A 21,181-nucleotide genomic window follows, 5' to 3' on the forward strand; every position below is an offset into this window, starting at 1 on the left:
TATATATAATACATATTTTATAAACAGATCCATTGCACAGAAATAGATGAGTTAGTATAGATTAGTGTGTAAATATTTAACTATGAAATATACATTCTCTGAAATAAATATTTATTTATTGTGTATATAAAAACACATAAAATACGTAAAATAGAAAGCTTTTATTATTGATGCATTGACTAATTTCGTAATTTTTACTGACACAATTCGATATCTTATTATACAACAAGGTATATTAATTACAAGAAGTACAAATTGCTCAAAATTTATAGAAATTATAAACCCGTAGGCATCAATAAAAAAGAGAAGATAGGAAATATTTATATTGACGTAAAAATTCATATATATATATATATATGCATATCAAAAATGATTTTATTTTTATATTGAACTGAATCAGAAATTTTGACATTTCTCTGGTAACAGAAGAAACATTTGATTTGAATTTTGATGCAATATATATATATTATTTAATGAATCATATCTAATTTTTTATTATATTTCGGTTATATATTATGCAATATAGTTAATTAATCATACATTTATTTACATTTTTAATTTTGAGAGATTACTTAATATTTATTTTTTAAATATAATTTTAAATTATTTATTAAAAAGATTATATATATTTAATATTGAAAAGTAATTTAATATTAAATTGTGCTGTGTTAACATTAAAATGTATGGACAAAAATGGAAATATTGTGATGTATAATACAATAAAAGCGACAGATGTGTGATAAAATAGAGTTATAAAAATAGTAAATTTGAATAGTGAATTTTAAAGCAAAGTTCACGTTACTATATTTTCTATATTCATGATAAAAATAATGACATTTTAATATTATCTTCAAGTTAGAACATATAATATATGTATTTCATATACAATTAGTGATAGAAATTAATTATATTATAAGTGACTGTTGAGTGGTAATTTACTCACGAATTATGTAAATTGCCGTGAGTTTACCAGTTAAAACAAAAATATTAAGAAAATGAAGTTGTTTAAATCTAAACAACTGTTACTGATTGTTGTCCAAAATATATGATTCAAAGTTTATTATTAAAATTTATTAATTGAAAAAGAATGATATAAATAATTATGTAAACATGTTTATATTACAATTTATTTTAAGATGTAAAAAAAGCAGAAAAAAGAGAAAGTTTCTCTTTTGTGATACGTACATAATAATATACATACATAAATATATGTATATTCGCACATATTTCTTAATTTTTTTTGTAATACATGGGAAATGAAATTACAAGTGAAATTCTGTCTTGAATTCTGTCGCAAATGATAGATTGTCTGTAGGCTTTATAAATTATAAATTTACTCGAGTTTGAATTGTTTCAATTTTTGTCTATGGCGATACTCTACGCGATCGATCTTCCACCTGTTAGCCTATCAATTATTCACATATATCCATTATATCCATCTCTTTTCTCATCTATCCAAGTAATCCTTCCTCACGCTCCTCGCAATATACCGTTCTATTTCCTTTTTTACACTTCTCGCCATTCCACGCCTTATATATGAATTCTTTATCTATTTTTTAACCGACAAAGTGCTTTCTCTTTCTTTCTCAGTTTCCTTTTTCCCTTGTTGATTCTCTTCCTTTCATTGTCAGCAATTCTACCTCAGTCGCTTTTGCGATCCAGATAGGTTAAAAGAACCGGGCACACACAAAGAGCCAACAGCAGTCTCTTGAAAAGTTTTAGTCGCATTTTAGCAGAGGTGACAACGAAAGCGGACGTACCAACGAATTTCGAGCATACTTTTTAATTTGAAAACGAACTGCATAAAAGTTGCTGCTAATTTAAACTTGTGTTGTATGAATAGATTCATTAGAATCTGTAAAAGATAATTTAATTTTGGGAGAAACTTGTTGAGATACTATTTTACATTATTAGCTATAAATTATTTAAAGCTTTTATTCGAGAGAATCTATTTTTATTTGACTATTAATTGATTATTGGTATAATTAGTTGACCAAGAATGTGTGTAGAGTATTTTTAAATGTATCGTAAGTGCATTTTCTTAAGCAGACATTGCACTATATATATATTTCTATTTCTTCACAATATCAGCGTTATATATTTATTTTGAATAAATAATGTCATATCTGGAGTTGAGTATATTAACAATATTTCTGGTTAGTTTATAATAATTTAATCAAATTGACCAATATAATTTTATTTCTTATCATTTCTATTCTAAACGTTAAACGAGTGATTATTGATCTCTCAATAATTATAATTATTAATCGGTAATTTTATCGTTTAGTAATCATTAATTCGATTTCGCGCAATTTTGATAAGAAATGGCATTCCTCCCTCCAAGTTAGCCCATGACGATTAGGAAAGGTTGTGCCGACAAAGCGTAAGTCGGCCGTCTAACAATCGACTTCCACGAACACGCTGATTACCTCATCGAGGAAATTAGCATGTTAATTATCGCGTAGGCGTGACGGCACGCGGCTTTCCGTTGCACCGGAGCACGATCTTTTGCCCCCTGCGTCCTTCCCCTTCCTCTCTCACAGACGGAAACAAACAAGCGTTTTAATAAATTAGCTAATGGACGTACCGGCAGAATTGCCGGACTAATTCCGGGTGCAGGAAGTAGGACGCGAGTGACAGCGAGTAACTGGACGGGGTAACAGGCGAAATTCCCAAGTGTAGGAGTTACCGGGACGATATCGCAACCGGGGGCACCGTGTGTTTGCAGCGACCGTGTACTCACGAGTTTACTCGTTTTACGACGCACGTGCGGGGAATAAGAATTACGTTCAATTAGTCGCGACCTCTAACGCGCGTAATTTCCGGTTGTGTAAAGTTCACGCATACCCAGCTCCGAATTTCGGCGTCAACTCGAGAGATCAAATTGAGAGTTTGATAATAAGACGATCTTTAATTATCGGAGTAATTATCGCATAACGCACTTCAAAGACGCGTCGCGAGGATTTTTTTTAAAACTGGTCCTAGTTTCTAACACGTATAATTAAAGATTCATATATATATATATATATATATATATATATATATTTTATTCTATATATCATCCTTTCTGGGATGATATCTAAAGTTAGATATCTAAAGAGAAATTATAATTTTTAAAGCATGTAGTATAAGCATGTAAGAGAAAACTTATGACCAAATATGTAAGTAAGCAAGTAGTTTTAGCTTTAATGTCCGTGGAATTCTCCATGCCTGTTGATTACCTACTTTCTCAGACAGGCTGGATGATCCCAATAAGCCGTTCCTTACTGCAACATAAAGTTAATCCAGCGGAAGCAATCTCATCCCAACACTTACTATACATCTTAGCTTCGGAAATGTTTCTGAACTTTAAGAGTTTCAACCTCTACTCGAGAATATGAAAAGAAGTATGATAACGAAATTTAATTTCGAAATTATACATATCTGTTTGTAATGAGGCCTGCAGTTTATAAAGAGGTAATAACCTTCCCAAGTAAATTTTTATGCAAACTTCAAAAAATGAATTTGTGCGCTTTTAATATATCTCTTTCATATATCTTTAATATGCTTTATAAAGATACTTTATTTATATCAAAGTTATACTATTCTTACTTCAATTTTTAAATAAAAATTTCTACATCAGACCGTCGCGTCGTGTGGCTAAATGTAAATAAAGCGCGCTCGCTAATTGATACGAATCTTCCGTAATATATTCTTTTTATTCCGTAATACGTATATCCACGCGTCGTAGATATTTCCCTCGCATATAAATTCGCTCTTCAACGCCCGCGTTGTATAAGTAATATTTCAAATTCATATGTGCAAGAGCGATCGTATTTTTCCGCATTCGTCGTAAAATTCTATGGACATCGTTTTACTTCGAATTTCACGCACGCGGTCTCTGTCGTATTTTTTTTAACACGATATCTGATTTTGCTCTGCCGCCAGACTCAGAATCCTAAAGAATCGGATAGAATGTCCATCCGTGCACGATTCGCGAACTTTGAATGCTCCGTATGCATATATGAAGTACTCTAGAATCGCGTTTATTAATCTTTTTGACTTTATTAAAAGTCTAATACATATATATATATATATATATATATATATATATAGAGTAAAATATCTAATAATTTGCAAGACGATAACGCCAATGCATTCTCTGCGATCAATCTGAAATTGATTTTAAATATTTTTGCAGCTAATTCTCGATTGTACATATGTCAGAACAAAAAAAATCTGCTTGAAATTTAATTAAATTTTATTATCTGTTTATATGTCTGCAGAAGTTTACAAAGAAATGTTTGCAAGTATTTCTATTCATTTTTAAGCAACTGAATTGAAATAATGTAGAACGGCCGAAAATAAGAGAGATTCATATATAATTAGACTTGCTCACGTACATACGAGAATATAAACGTTTAAAGGGACCATTATACAAACAAGAAGTGCCGCATGAAGGAGCGTTCTCTATAATGTATGGTAATGAATGTGCCAGAATTATATAAACCTATAATATTCGGGTTTCACACACGACGTTATCCGCAAGGGCAAGATTTCAATATTTCTAGATATTATGGTTAAGCAGCACCGAAATGTAACTGTTATAGAAGTTGAAGGGATATACGGAGAGATACGTTACGTACATATTTACATTAGCGGGCGCAGTTAATGCCACATAGAAAAGCGACTGAAACGTTATGAGTATTGAATCTGTTTCCCGCAGAATCTAGTGTTTAACGTCTAGTAAAGTTGGATTTATTCGTCTCTCGACGTACACGTCTATTACGCGAACAGATTTATGAAATATAGGTTTCGGCGAGATTTTCACATGCTTTGTACGCTTATTAATTATATCTGTTCTGTCAAAATATTACGAAAATAGTTTTTAAATTCGTTAATATCTCTGTTTAACGTCCGCCGGGCTTTTCTATGATCTCCCTCGCGCGTATAAAGAACATGCATGTTCTTATACTCATAAGTGGTCCGTAAAGTGATTGATATTACTACTTACTTTAAAAATATCAATAGTTAGACCGACAAGTATTTTTTTCTCAACATGTTTTAGTGGAGGATTAAACTACCCTAGACAGTAGAATTAAACTACCCTAGACACTTTGAAACCACACTCGTGACAGTTTGTCGAGAGAAATAGTCTAATTTTTTTAGCCTTTTATTTTGTTAACATTCACTACATTTCTCCGTGTTTATTGTCTCCTCTTGACTGCGCGAAGAAGTTCCCGCTGTTTCTTTCCTCGCGTTTTTCTCGAGACTTCTTCCTTTCATTTTTCTCTCGAGCTTGTTCGTGAACTTAATACATGTAATTCTTTAGAGTGGACATACATTTAATGTTTTCGTGGCTGATAAAAATAGTCGACGAGACTCCGCGAGCCGACGTAAACTCTTGAAAATTTCGAGACGGTTAAAATTACAGGCACGTGCCCGGTATTGATAATACATTTTGTACAACAAATATTTACATTATTAATTCAGTAATTAATATTGAACGGAATTATTCACGCACGTTAGCACGAGATTTGAATATTTTAGACATTAAGCTCCGATAAAATATCGTTGCAATATTTTATGTCAATATTGTGTTATAACATAAATTATAAGATAATACATATCTCAAAAAATGTACTAGTATTTATTTTCCAAAATTTTTCTCGCTACATTATTACAATAAAAAAAAAACAGGAATATTATTAATACTTCTTACGTGTCAGAAAGACAAATTAACTCGTTTATGATAGGAGCGTTTCTTCAAGAAAGCGCAAGTTTATATTCAATATGATTTGAGATGGAAATGTTTTTCTACATTAAAAAAAAATTTTTTACGGCCAATGTGCATAGCGTGATATCACGCAAAAGGAGAATGCAACAATATCACGTGTGTATATCATATCTGTCATAGGTAATAGACATACATCTCGATAACGTTCAAGCTCGACGACGCGTTCATTGTCACCCTCGTCGCCGCAGACGCGTCACGCTGCAAAACGTTTACATATTCCCTAGAATAGTATCGATCATGCAGATACACACAGAGAGAGAGAAAGAGATAAAAGAGAAGCGAGGGGTTCTCTAAATAGACACCGTGGATCGGGGATATTCGGGTAACACACAGGCAATATATATAGATTATTAATATATATATATATTATCTCGATAATTCGCGTTTATTCGCCCCATAATTTACGATTGCCGATAGAATTGCGGTGAAGAAAAATCTCATGAATAATGTAAAGAAAACGATGAAACATTTCGTGGACCAGGTCAGCGGTTGGGAAATCCTGTTGCACATCGACCACACACTTTCCACATTCCGCGCGAGAACGCTTCGATGCTCCCACAGGCGATCGTGTGTATGTGTGTGTTTGTGTGTGTGTGTGTGTGTGTATCCGTGTATGTCTGTGCTTGCGGCATTATCCGGCGGTTCGTGCAAAATTCGCGGAGGCGTGATCGTGAGCAATTCTCTCACGCGCCGATGAAGCGATCCTTTCAGCGGGGGATCGCCGATAGCAGCAGGTGAATAAACAGGCACGTATGCTTGTACGATCTGGGAGGGTTGAGGATGGCACTTCGTGCCGGCTGCTAATGACATTGTGCGACTGTAGGATAGCTGCACTAGTCGTGCTGAACGCGATCCATTAAGGAGTTCACACATTATTCACACATTATTATTGTTGTTGCTGTACCTTTATCGTAAGACTTAAATTTTTATACTTGTTATTCTCTCATGATTCTGAAAGAACCGTCCCGTGTAAATTTGACTTTCATAGAGAGCCTTATGAATTTTTCGCGATAGATATGTGCACACCTATAACAGCGTTTAAAGAAAACTATTGATATTAGAAAATTAAAAAAAGTTATTTTTATTTATTTTTATTTTTTATATTAATTACACACTAACTATACATGAGTATCTTTGCGCATCTTCGTATAGGAGCATAGAATAGCGCGCGCGTGTATTCGAGCCGTATATTGATGTGTGAATGACCCCGGTGTACAAAGCTTCCGTGTGCTCTCACCATTTTAATCTGCTCCGCTCGATTTGACTCTCGAATAAACGAAGGTTGTAAGAGAAAAAGCCGCTGCAGGAAACCGTCTATTATAAAAGGTCTGAAGTGAAGTCGATCTCTCTCTCTCGAATGATTCATCTTACGATAAAAGCACTTTGCATAAATAATATAATTAAAAAATTTGTTGATAAATTTTGAGAAATTATTATTTTATAATTATATTTCGTCAATTAAGGTGTTAAAAATTTAACAAAACATTCATCTTACCGCGTTATTTTACTTTGATTTATCATTGCATAATTCTCGGAAAAAAATCACAATAGCAGTTGTTGAGACGATTGAATAAAGGCATTGTATACGCAGTAGAATATGACTATTAATTTCAATTTGTAACTCTACACAATCCTATTAGATACGATATAACAAGGAGCTCTGAAATTGCGGTCAAACTAATGAAGATTTTCTTGCAAATACGTCGCTCAGTGTGCAAGAATAGAAGCGCAAGAAACCGGGATCTTAAGAAGGTGGACACGTTTCCGTCTATATTCCCTTTTTGCAAAACAGTTTTCCTGCATCTTAGAAATCTTTTTGTCTCTCGTCTCCATTTCCCTTGCGGATACGAAACTTAGGAAGCCCATTATATACATCGTGGAAATAAAAAGGCTAACGGAACCAGCAGTTAATCGTAACAAGAGTGTAACAGGTTGAATTTGATTTAAGTAGGATCAAGGTCGCTATCGGTTGCGATAGTTAATTGCGTGTTCGATAATTCGAATCCAGAGTCTCGCTTATAATGAGTTTTAATCATTTGACTATTATTATAGACTATTAGCTAGTGGCTTGTTAAGCTCTCATTGAGAAAGTACATAGTTTGCAGGCAAGTATTGAAAACTGATTGTTATTCTGGAAGTTAAAGATAAAAATAACGGAGGAAATTTATATAGAAGCAACGATTTGCAATTAATTATTGTATATTACGTTCTTGAATAAATTCTGCATAAATATACTATATACATACAAACTTATATTCAAAGTTATAAAAAAAAAAAAAAAAAAAAAAAAAAAAACGACGATTAGATTCGTGAAAAATTATAAAAATAGAGGATGAGAATCAAGAACGAAGAATTGACTTTGAGAGTTGAGAATTAACTATTATTTTTTGTAAAATCGTTTTTGTCTATTCGTCTTTTTCTCTCTCTTTCCAGAATTTCGCTTCTTCTGAGAGCGATTCTCGTAGTTTCGCTTTTCAGATGCAACTCTCGAGTTCTCGATGCGCCAAGATATATCATGTAACTGTTAGGACAAATATCAATCTAGTTATAAAAGTGTGTACGTAACTACAATACGTAACTGACACTTTTTTGTTATTCATATCTCCCCATGGTATTTCCTATAACTCGTTACATCCAGAACAAAACGCTTTAATTAGAGCTAAACATTTTTATTTCTTTTTTCATTCATATTTCTTACGGTATAACAGAAGCAAAAGCTTATTGTTTCACTTTCATATGGCTCTTAACGTTACTATCTGACGACTTATTATGATGATAATATATGAGATTAGTATACTTTCTTGAGAATTTAGCGACCTTGGCGCAAAGAGAAGAATTGCCACGAATCATATGAAAGGGGATTCAGTGATATAATGGGTTGACTCATCAATTGAGATAAATTACAATCCCTGGCCCGTGTAGCGTTCCATTTTACGATGTTTCTCTGCGAAGCGTGAGCATTTTGTTACATAAATGAACGAGTAAATGAATTTATTTGAGATAAGTGTGGCATCAAAAAATATATTTTCAAAAAAAATTTCTCATTTAAAAAATCAATATACTTAAACAATTTTATTTTAAAAATAAATTTTTATCGATAAACTGCTTTATTTCGAAAAAAATTAAGTAGTTTTAAATCGAGACATTCAAAAGGACTACTTCGATAAAAAAGCACGGAAAAACGAATCTTTACGCAAAACTCGTCACAAAAAAATTGACCAATCGAAACAAATTGTGTATGGAAAGGACACCCCGTAGATATTCCGTAGAGAGAAATATCCATTACAGCGCGTGATTTTCAACAGCAGACACCGTCATCCTCAACACGTGGACATCTCGCTCTCGGGAACGTGTTCATTAGCATACTTCGATTAAACAATGTCCTTAGCAAGCGCGCCATCTCCCTCCCTCCCTCCCTCCTCTACCCCCTCAAGAGGGAAGAAAATAAACGCAGAGGGAAAGCTGCGGAAATGGTCCGCGCGCGGCCCGATACTACCGGGCAGAGAGAGCGGAATTATTTATCTCACGCTGGCCGCGCGCAGCATCGCGGCGTCCAGGACCTTGATAAATAGATCCTCGCGCGAAACGTTGCAGCAGGTTCCCGCAGTCCGGGCTCGAGGAGGGACCATTAGGTAGGATCTACCGCGTGGTGGTGGAAAAACGAGAAAAAACAAAAAAAAAAGGAAAGAGAAGCAGATCGCGCGGCATGGAATCGCGGAATAAAAGCGGCCGTTTATAGTCGTGCTGGATGCTGCCCGTCTTTTTTCATCCGGCGCAACGCTATGGAAAATTGAAATAATTAATTGGATGCCCGACTCTCTTTCCCTCTTCCCGTTCCATCTCGTTTTCGAGGATGGCATCTTACCATCATTATCGCGAATTGCATTAATCGACCGACCGAAAACTCGGCTTCCTTTTTTAAATGTGCGTAAAGTGTATGTTTCTGTATATTAGCTCATTCAATGTGAAACCGAACGCATCGCGATCGGTGTTTTAATTATTTGCCCTATAGAGGTAGAAAAGCAAGAGGCAAGAATACCCTATAAAATCATAATAACGTTTCAACAGGCATTTCTCATCCAATAACGAAGTAGTGAATGATGAGTTGGTAACGTTATAATAGTCAGGAACATTTAATATAATGCTTTGTATTCTGTATTTTAAATATCAATATCAGATGCGCATGATTGAGTTTCTTTGGACAATTAAAGATTAATAAGAAAACTCGCGCAATAATTGTCAATATTCTGAGACAGCAAGAACGTTATTAAGGAACGTTATTATGATTAATAAAACGTTTTATATGATCGTGAAATACTTCATTTTTTGCATAGGAAATATTTTATATATATATATATATAATATTTTATTTAAGTAAAAATAAGAATAAAATTGATATGACTCTTTCTCTCATTCGTATGTGCATAGTTTGTTAGCGTAGTTTGTAAAATGTTTGAATATGTTTTTAATAGTGAAGTGCATGAGAGCTGCAATTAAACTCTCTTGCAATGTTCAATACATATAAAATCATATTATTTATAATTTTGTTAATTAAAACATTATTTGATACTTTTTGTTTTAAAACTATGAGTTTATTCTGTAACTCATTTATTGTGTAAATTCATAATTGTTTATGAAACCCGCCTTCGTCATTTATTTTGCATTGAAATTTGTGTACAGATGTATTTGTACATCCCACATATGTACACACCATGGACATTGAGTTAGTCAAATAAGTGATACACGTAATTGTACGGAAATTGATATTTGCAACTGATCTCTGAGGATTATACAATTTCATCGTGAAATATGTACATTTATGTATGTATGTATATGTGCATCATTCGTTCCCAAAAGGCCGAAGAGTATATAAAATGAAAAGTATGCTTTTTATAAAATGCACTTTGACACGTAATGAATACGTGTACGCATATGTACTGTATCGTATAGCTTTTTCGCCGCCGCATAGTATAAATAAATGACTAAAATTCTTTCCCCCGCGTAATCCGTATCAGATTGTATATCGTAACATGGGAGAGCACATTCTGGTTTGAAATATTGATCTGACCGAATTGCGGCGTTTTCTCTATCGCAGATATATATAGATTAAAAGAACACGAGTACACGATTTTTTTCTGACGAGAAATATTGGAAGTAATATCATATGCGCGTATATTCTTTTTCAGCTTGCTGTTCTCTTGTGTTTTTTTCGCTTGCGATTTAAAATATTCAGTGACAAAAGTAAAATGATTCAATCTGAAAGAATGACGCATGTGTCGGGACGTGTAAAATTTTCTCCACTAATGTACGAATAACTAAAATGTACGAATATTTCTATTATGATCAAATGCAGAAAACGTTATTTTATAATTTTTATTTTTACTTTTTGGGGCTTGCTTCGCTACATTATAATATATACCACTTTAGCAGGCAAATATTATTTTATTGGACACAATGACGACGTTCTAATTGCATGTGCTTTTATGCTCCATGTAAATTATATGAATATATAAAAGGCACATGCGAAAAAATGAAACAATTATATGCAAAATAGAGTAACAGACTTTTTTTATACATATATCATCGCGCGTGTGGAAAGTAAAACGAGAAAGATTTCTCTATATTTGTTTCTCTGTCGTATATTTATACGACATTGCAACATTCTAAGAAGCTGCGCACAATAAAAGAAATAAGGAACAGGGAATAAAGAATAGAAAATAGGGAACAGTTCAATATAAAACATATGAAATATAATTTAATAATGCAGAATAAAGAAGCAAAGAGGAATAGTGCTAAAGTGATGAAATTTTCTATTCTGTGTTATTAAATTACATTTCATGTTTTATATCGAGCTGTTTCCTATTTCCTGTTCCTGTTTTCTGTTCTCCATTTCCTGTTTCTTATTCCATTTATTGTGCACAACCCCTATATTTGTATATGTATTTTAATATATAATACAAAAATAATTGCTAAAAAGTTTTTATCGTGTTCATGAATATGTAAATGTACATGAACCAAAAAAAGAGAATTTTTTATACTTTTATTTGCTTGGCATATTTTTTAATTTTTTAAAGAAAATTATGTAATTCATTGTTTTAATGAAAAAGTTAACATATAATTTCTTAAATTTTTTTATATAAAAGTTAATATGTAATTTCTTAACTCTTTTTTCTGAATTGCACTCTACTTAATTTTTGGTGATTAATACATATACAGATAATGTTATTATTACATATATATTGTATACATGCAATACACTCACCGATACGATGCGCAACAGGGGAGCTCTATATTAGTGCAAAGCGTTGATCTATAACATATAAAAATATATATTTATATAATATTATATATTTATATAATATTAATTTATATAAATATATTTTATTTATAATCTTCTTACCGTCTGGTTGTTCCGCCGATGCCCGATGCCTCCCCGGGCCTCCTCCTCCTCTTTAGCGTCTTTTTGGCACTTACACACGCTCGCGAAAATACAATCACGCGTATATTAATCGGCAAAATAAAATAATCGCACAAGTTGAACGACACTCCCGACGTTAATCGTACGTGATTCTATACGGCATTTCCGATTTTAATAATCGCGCGATACTTTGTGCGCAACTCCCGACATTAATCGTACATAACTTTTCATACTTCGGCACTCCCGATTTTAATTGTATGCATATATTTTATAGTTGGTTGATTATACGCGACGCATATTTGAGAGAACAGCACGCGACAATTAGAACTTATTGTACGAAGCTACGATTCGCACGGCACGACGCACGAATAATTTACGCAGGATGCCACCTGTAAAAATAATTAGAGGTTATAGTCTTTCGCGATTAATCGAATAAATTATGTAAATTATATATAAATCATATTTCGTCGAATAAATTAGATCTAATATATATGCATTACATATATCATACATTTATGTAAAACGAATCGTTATCGTGAAGATAAACGAGTAATTATTATAATTTTACAATAAATAATAAACGAAATTGTACTTACAAAGATGCTCCGCCGTAACCCGATGCGGGCCTCCTCTTTTATTCGTCCTCCAGATGGAGTCTTTATACACCTACGCATACATACATATACATGCTCGCGAAAACATGATTAATTACGACGCATACGCGCATTTATCAACAATTTGAACGACACTCCCGACCGTTAGGGCCTAATTGTTAATTGTAATTGCGACTCTTTATGCGGTATTCTGATATATCTTATTGTTAATCGCGATACTTTGTGCGGAACTCCCGACATTCGTACCTGACTTATTTTCACACGGCACTTCCACTTCGAATCGTATGCATGATTTATGCGCTTTTGTTAATTATACGCGACGCATATCTGAGAGAACAACACGGGATAATTATAATTATACGAATCTATGTAATACGATCTGCGGGACGCGATGCACGAAATTTGCGCGAGATGTCGGCCGCAATGATGCCAACCGACAAAATACGCGGGAAGTCGCCGCAATCATGCCAACTGTTTAATTAGAAATGATCATAGGGAGTCTTTCGCGATTAATCGATCATTGAAAAGATCGATTAACATAGAGCGCCTCTTATTTGATCGACCATTCAGGGGGTCGATCATGTAACTTGTCTTTAGAGCGAAAACGTGAAAAGTGAACAATTTCACTATGGAAATCAATGCGTGATTGGCGGAACAGAGCAAAATTTTTCACTTTTCACGTTTTCACTCTAAAGAAAAGTTACATGATCGACCCCCAGGCCATTGCACGTACAAAAATTTTAGTCGTAATCGTATAGGCCATTGCACGTACAAAAATTTGCGAGAGGCTCACTTGCGCACAGTACAATTGCACACCGTGCTATTAGACACATAAAGTTGCGCACAGTTCTTTTGCGCACCGTGCTGGTAGGCACCCCTACCGGCGGGGTGGGTGCGGGAGGGGGGCCGAAGGGCCCCTTTGCACCCCTCCGTGTGTGTGTGTGTGTGTGTGTGTGTGTGTGTGTGTGTGTGTGTGTGTGTGAATAGAGCATGTGTCGCGCATTTTCGTGTCTAATTGCACGGTGTGCAAACGAACGGCGCGCAAAAGAACTCTGTGCGCAACTTTATGTGTCTAATAGCACGGTGTGCAATTGCAACGTGTGCAATTGTACTGTGCGCAAATGAAGGCTTCTCAAAAATTTTAGTCGTAATCGTAAAGCTGTAAGCAAATCGTTCAATCATAGGCCGGTATTCATAGTCGGTTCTTATATTTAAGAATGTCTTAAGTACAATCTTAAGATGTGATTAACCAATCACAGAGCCGTATTTGCATCTTAAGACATTACTTAAGACGGTCTTGAAATAAGAACGGACTATGAATACCGGCCAATAGAGAAGAATTATCATAACGTAATAAGAATGCTTGACTGTGATTGGACGATTTGCTTATAGCCTTACTATTACGACTAAAATTTTTGTACGTGCAATGGCCTTCATAGTAAGGCCATAAGCAAATCGTCCAATCACAGTCAAGCATTCTTATTACGTTATGATAATTCTTCTCTATGATTGGACGATTTGCTTACGACCTTACGATTACGACTAAAATTTTTGTACGTGCAATGGCCTTAAGGCCGTAAGCAAATCGTCCAATCATAGAGAAGAATTATCATAACGTAATAAGAATGCTTGACTGTGATTGGACAATTTCCTTACGGCCTTGCGATTACGACTAAAATTGTTGTACGTGCAATGGCCTTTCAGATTAAAATGATCCTGCGCTGAAATCTGAAAATTCACTAAATTTCATTGAACGATATTTAGTGAAATTTCAGATTCGACCAATCACAGCGCAGGATCATTTTGATTCTGTCGCAAAAGTAGCCCAAAAGTGTTCCTGATTGGCCGATCAAAATATTATTCGAAGCGGCACTTGTCACGCCGAGGCGCTCTATGTTAATCGATCTTTTCAATGATCGATTAATCGCGAAACCCTCACTCATCATTTCTAATTACACAGTTGGCACCATTGCGGCGACATCTTGCGCAGATTTCGTGCGTCGCGTCGCGCGGATCGTCGCTTCGTATAATTATAATTATAATTAACGCGTGCTGTTCTCGCAAATATGCGTCGCGCATAATTAAGAAAAGCGCATAAATTATGCGTACGATTAGAAACGGGAGTGCCGTATGAAAATAAGTCACGCACGAATGTCGGGAGTTCGGCATGAAGTTATCGCGCGATTAACGGAAATACTGTACAAACAGTCGCGTTACGATTAACGACTAACGGTCGGGAGTGTCGTTCAAATTGTCGTGCGATTCTATTTTCTTGATTAATGCGCATGTGGTGTCGTAATTAATCGTGTTTTCGCGAGCGTATGTTATTGTATAAGTGCAGAAAGACTCATATAGAGTACGAATAAAAAAGGAGAGCCGGGGAGGCATCGGGCAACACGAAGCAACCTTGTGTGTGTGTGTGTCGTAAGTATATATACATATTAACTTATTTCGTTTTTTATTTTTATTACTTGTAAAATTATAATAATTACTCATCGTACTTATTTTCACGATAACGATTCATATTTTACATAAATATATGTATGATGTAATGCATATTAGATCTATATTCGACGAAATATAATTATATATAATTTACATAATTTATTCGATTAATCGCGAAAGACTATATAACCTCATCTAATTATTTTTACAGGTGGCATCCCGCGAAATTATTCGTGCATCGCGCCGTGCGGATCTCAGCTTCGTATAATTATAATTGTCGCGTGCTGTTCTCTCACAAATATGCATCGCGTATAATCAACCATAAAATATGCATACAATTAAAATCGGGAGTACCGAATAAGTATGAAAATAAAGACGATTAATGTCGGGAGTTCTGCACAAAGTGTCGCGCGATATTAAAATCGAAAGTGCCGTATATATAGAGTAGCGTACGATTAACATCGGGAGTGTCGTTCAACTTGTCGTGCGATTATTTTATTTTGTTGATTAATGCGCGCGATCGTCTTTTCGCGAGTAAGTGTAAGTGCCAAAAAGACGCTGAAGAGCAATAAGAGAGGAGGAGGAGGCCCGGGGAGGCATCGGGCATCGGCGGAACAACCAGGCGTAAGAAGATTATAAATAAAACATATATTTATATAAATTAATATTATATAAAAATATAATATTATATAAATATATATATATAATATTTTTTATGTTACAGATCAACGCTTTGCACTCCCTGTTGCGCATCGTATCGGTGAGTGTATATATATTGCATATATACATATATAACATTATCTTTATATATATATATATATATATATATATATATATATTAATCACCATATAAAAATTAAGTAGAGCGCAATTCAGAAAAGAGTTAGGCAATTATATGAGAATTTTATATTTAAAAAATTTAAGAAATTATATGTTAACTTCTTCATTAAAACAAAATGAATTACATATTTTCTTTAAAAAATTAAAAAATATATGCCAAGCAAATAAAAGTATTAAAAATTCTCGTTTTTTGGGGAGGGTTTATGTACATTTACATATTATGAACATGATTAAAACTTCTGGCGATTATTTCTATATTAAATATCTAATATATTAAAATATACAAATATAGGGGCTGCGCACAATAAAAAGAATAAGAAACGGATCGAATAAGAAAAAGAATAGAGAACAAAAAATAGGAACAGGAAATAGGGAACAGTTTAATAAAAAACATATGAAATGTAATTTAAGAAATTTCATCATTTTACCTTAGTACTATTCTTTTGTTTCTCTATTTTGCATTACTAAATTATATTTTATATATGTTTTATATTGAACTGTTTCTTATTCCTTGTTTCTGTTTTCTATTCTTTATTTCCTGTTTTTTATTTCTTTTATTGTGTGCAATCCCTTAATTTTTAAATATCCTGATCTTCATATAATTCTATATTAACTGTAAGTATTGTATATTCATTTATTTGTAATTTATTGCAATTTAAATAGTTGAATGTTATTTAATACATATATGTATATATACTAGAATCTGAAAGTTTTACTATAAATTTAATTACTGGATATTTATTCAAGCACAATATTTGAGAGAGAGATATATAAATAATTTTAAATTAAATTACATCTTTTAAGAATTAAAAATAATAAATTTTAATAGTTGAATGATTACAAAACATAGTTATAGAATTATATCAAAATCAGGATATCCAACAATTCTGCATTTAACGCTTTAATTAAACAACTTTTCGCAATTTTTTGAAGATTACACGCGTTCAAAAGATTTGCAATATCCAGTGAGGAAAGTGAAAAATTTTATTTTAACCGAATGGTACATGCAATCCGTTAGCGAAACCATTCCTTTGCACAAAAATTTATTGGAAAGCTTTTGCTCTCAATGAAAACTACCAGCTTTACATTCAACTAGGATTGGCAATTTTTTCGATTTTTGTGAAATTTTTCCAATCGTAAAATTTTTTGAATTCCTATACATTTAAATTAATGACAGTTTACTTTAGGTTTAAATCACATAAGCCTATTCTATAAATATTGTCAGCCAATATTATTTAATAATAATAAATATATTTTGTGATTGAACTTTATATATAGGATGAATTTTATAGGTAATATAAATAAGTTTTCATACAACTACTAAATTTTACTCGAGCATAAAATTATTCGATACTTTTTTATTTACTTTCCATCTTGTATATTTTCATAATAGGTATATCTTAAAATTATTTTATTAGCGATTCTATTTAATCTCCTACTTAATGAGCACGTAATTAATTGTTGCAAATATATATTTCTATTACACATGTATATATTTTTCGCAAGATTATGTACTCCGAATCAATTCTGAACATCTGCTCAGAATTTCTTCGGGATATATATCTGGCGAATATATTTAAATTATTTTTTTGTTACATAAAATAATAGCGAGATTCTTGTTTTTCTCAATATATAAATCAATAAACGATGCAATAAATGTAATTTTCTTTACGTGCTCGTTTTACCAAAGTATTATCGTTGTCGTCTAATAACAGAAAAGCGATGCTCCATGGAGCTTATACGAAAAGATAGAACACGTTGACCATCTCGTCCGCAAGAGTAGCCTTATATATATATATTGAGAATGAAAAATTCATAGAGCTCGCGATGTAACGTCCAATCTTAGGTATTTATTTCATGTAAGATATAAATACACGCGTCCGCGCGCATGTATTTTCCTCTTTCACGGAATACAATATCTAATTCTTTAACATTTCTGTCAAAAATAGCGCGTAAGACATGTGAAAGTAGCACACATATAAATTCAATATTTAAATATAAAAAGATAAATTTTTATATAAATTATTTCTCCATTTTTATAAAGAAAAATTTTAAATAAGCGTCAAGAATTTTTGTGCAAGTTTCTACTTTCTTGAAATTTATTCACATTTATTTAATTCATCCTTTAAATAAAAAGTTGAAAAATTAGGAAAAGTTTAAATATGATTTTGAATTTTTGTATCTTTATGATATATTAAAAATTCATAAGTTATAAAGTAATCAAAAATAGAAAACTAAACATATAACAAATTATTTGTGAAAGAAAAGAAAAATGAGAAAATATTATTATATAAAAGTGACTCATCGAAATAAAATTATCTTCTAAGTTAATAAATACTCGATTAGGGCACAGTTTTATATATAGGAACGTATATAGTACATATAGATTAGGAGACGATATCTGAAGGAGTATCGATTATCACACCAGTACAAATTGGAAGATAATTGGCTGTGTCAGCTTGCGCGCACCAGTCTGGTTCCCCTGGACTGGACAATATCACATGACGGGAATTTAATAAAGTTCCGACCTGGACATTGCGTAGTACGTGGCTGAAAGAAATAGATGCGGAGCGTGTCCAGCATGCACAGAACCCTCTTTCCTTCGATTTTTCCTCCTATCACCCAGTTTGCCGCATCTCTCTTCTAGTTTTCGTTTCCTTTGCGCTCTCCTCCGATTCTCTTTATTTTCCGATCGCGTATGGATAAAATTTGAAAATAAAATGAAAGCTATCGAACGAAGTCAAATGAATTTTTTCAGTCTTTTGTAAATTAAAGAAGTAAATTTAAGAAAATTGAATCTTGAAATTTATACGAAATTTATCCATTTTATTAATTAAATAATATTCAATATTTATTGTTATATAACAAAAACTACTGTGTGTGTGATTTTTATTGATTTTTCTATCATTATATTTAAATAGATAAATAATTTTTCGTCTCATAAAATACCCAACATTTCAAATTCGAATCGAAAGAATATAATATTGAATTAAATTTATGATCGATGACAAAATAATCGAGATACTTTCTTTTGTTCTTCTCGGAACGTATCTAATATCCTATATAAAAATTTATCTTTTAGTTGCTCCTAGATTTTGGAGAATCTGAAAAAAAAGTTTTGACCATGACGTTGATCAGCCTATTATTAAAACCACATTTGTATTTTTTAACTCTGAAACTCTTATGAAAATAAAAATATATTGCTATAGCTAGGAAATAGAGCATTAGAGCTATAATTAGTTATATCTTCTAGTTTTTTTATTATAGTGTAATAATCGATATTTCTTCATGTTCTTCTATTAATTATTCCATTCTATTATTCATGAAAAATAAAATATAAATTATTTTACAAACATATTTATTAAAGATATTTTAAAGAAATTGTTTTATCCGCAAAATGCATTTTGAAAAAATGATACCCTTACAGGGAATTTAAAAAAAATCATAATTTTAAAGAGAATTTTAATAAAAATATTATTGCATTATGTATATTTATTTATTTATTGTTGTAATAGTGAGGCATCGCTAAGAGATTAGAATAAAATCAGTTCTTAAATCTTATATACTTACAAAATAAAATTTCATAAGCATGTAAATCTCTCTCGTTAGGCGCTGAAATATATTTAAGAAAAAAAGAATATATTACGTTTCTCAAAAATAAATGCTTTACAACAAATTCTAGATTACTTAACTCACAGTGCACACAAAAATCAAATTAATATATTAGTGTATATTAATTATTAATTGTCATTAATTTTTTAATATATACACTTTATTACATATGTACAGAGATGATTAGTTATATTATTTTTACAAATGTCACATAAATCAATTTTTTTTCTCAATCACTATGATATACATATTTTAGTTAAAAATATATACATATTTTACATGAAATCTTCAATAGATTTCTATTTAGTAGATATAAAAATTTTTTTTTATAGATTAACTTTTTAACTTAAAAATTAGTCTGATTGGGGGGAACACACTAGTAACGTTAAATACAGATTAGTAATATTAAATTTAATTTTTCTCTTTTCTATTTTTCTTTATTAATTCATTAAATCAAGAACACTCTATATTCATAAAACAATAATTCAATTCGATAGTAAATTTTCTAATAGAGGATAAAGAAAAATTAGTATATGTTAAAATTATAATTACATAAAATATTAGGCATTATTATAACTTAATTGGAAAAAATTATAATTCTAGTTTTCTAATTGTGATATATTTCTTTTGCATATAATAGTATCACAGAAAATGTATACTATGTAGCATTGCATATGTATATTGCAAAGATTATTCTATTATAATATATGTAAAATGTGTAAAATATATATTTTTTTTTTTAATAATTATGGTAACTGCAAATTATACATGCAAAATAATTTTATTGTCTTAAACAATTATTTATATAACGATTCTAATTCTTTACATCAGTACAAACATATACCCGCGTGTTTATATACATTAATATTATTTAATATCTCTAACATTCCTGTAAAAAAATGAAATAACTCATTTTTTATAAGTAGATAAAACTCAGTAGTATTAACGTTAAATTGTTAATTTGTAAACAAGATGTCACATCTCTCTCATATGAGTATAGAATATTTTATAATTGTTTTTTCCAATAATTAATTTTGATTTTATTTATAATATATATTGATGTTTTAAAATAAAAATAATATTTTTGAATTCACACGTAGTTAATGAAATATATAAAAGTTCAGATCTCACAACTTACTAAAAATTTAGTTAAAAAACTAAAATTTGGATGTTAATACTATAATAGGCTTTTTGAAAATAATAAGACTAATAATATAATACAAGTTGTCAATAAAGACAATGTGTCAATACAACAAATATATATTGAATATAGTTGAAACAAACATATGATAATTAAAATGTAATAAAAAATTAAAAAAGCAAACTTCATTAACAGATCGTGATTTAATAAAATTATTAAATAAAATTAATATAATAATATAATAAAATTAATATAATAATATAATAAAATTAATATAATAATATAATAATATTATAATATTATAATTTATTATAATTTTTTATAATATTATAATT

At 31.5% G+C, this 21,181-nt stretch overlaps 1 protein-coding gene across 1 annotated transcript in view; it reads right to left on the reverse strand.

The window, feature by feature from the left end:
* Muted (biogenesis of lysosome-related organelles complex 1 subunit 5) overlaps positions 1 to 12,583 on the reverse strand; it is a 98,071-nt gene extending 85,488 nt beyond the window's left edge. Inside the window, exons 1-2 of the mRNA XM_083041518.1 lie at positions 12,177 to 12,583; positions 12,039 to 12,086 (exon numbers count right to left, since the gene is read on the reverse strand). The gene's annotated coding sequence lies outside the window, so the exon portion shown is untranslated. The remainder of the gene's footprint in view (positions 1 to 12,038; positions 12,087 to 12,176) is intronic.
* Between the last annotated feature and the right edge of the window lie 8,598 nt (positions 12,584 to 21,181).

This window comes from Prenolepis imparis, unplaced genomic scaffold (genome assembly GCF_030444845.1).
Source record: "Prenolepis imparis isolate NDT839.2.m4 unplaced genomic scaffold, iyPreImpa1.0 SCAF_7, whole genome shotgun sequence".
Taxonomy (NCBI): domain Eukaryota; kingdom Metazoa; phylum Arthropoda; class Insecta; order Hymenoptera; family Formicidae; genus Prenolepis; species Prenolepis imparis.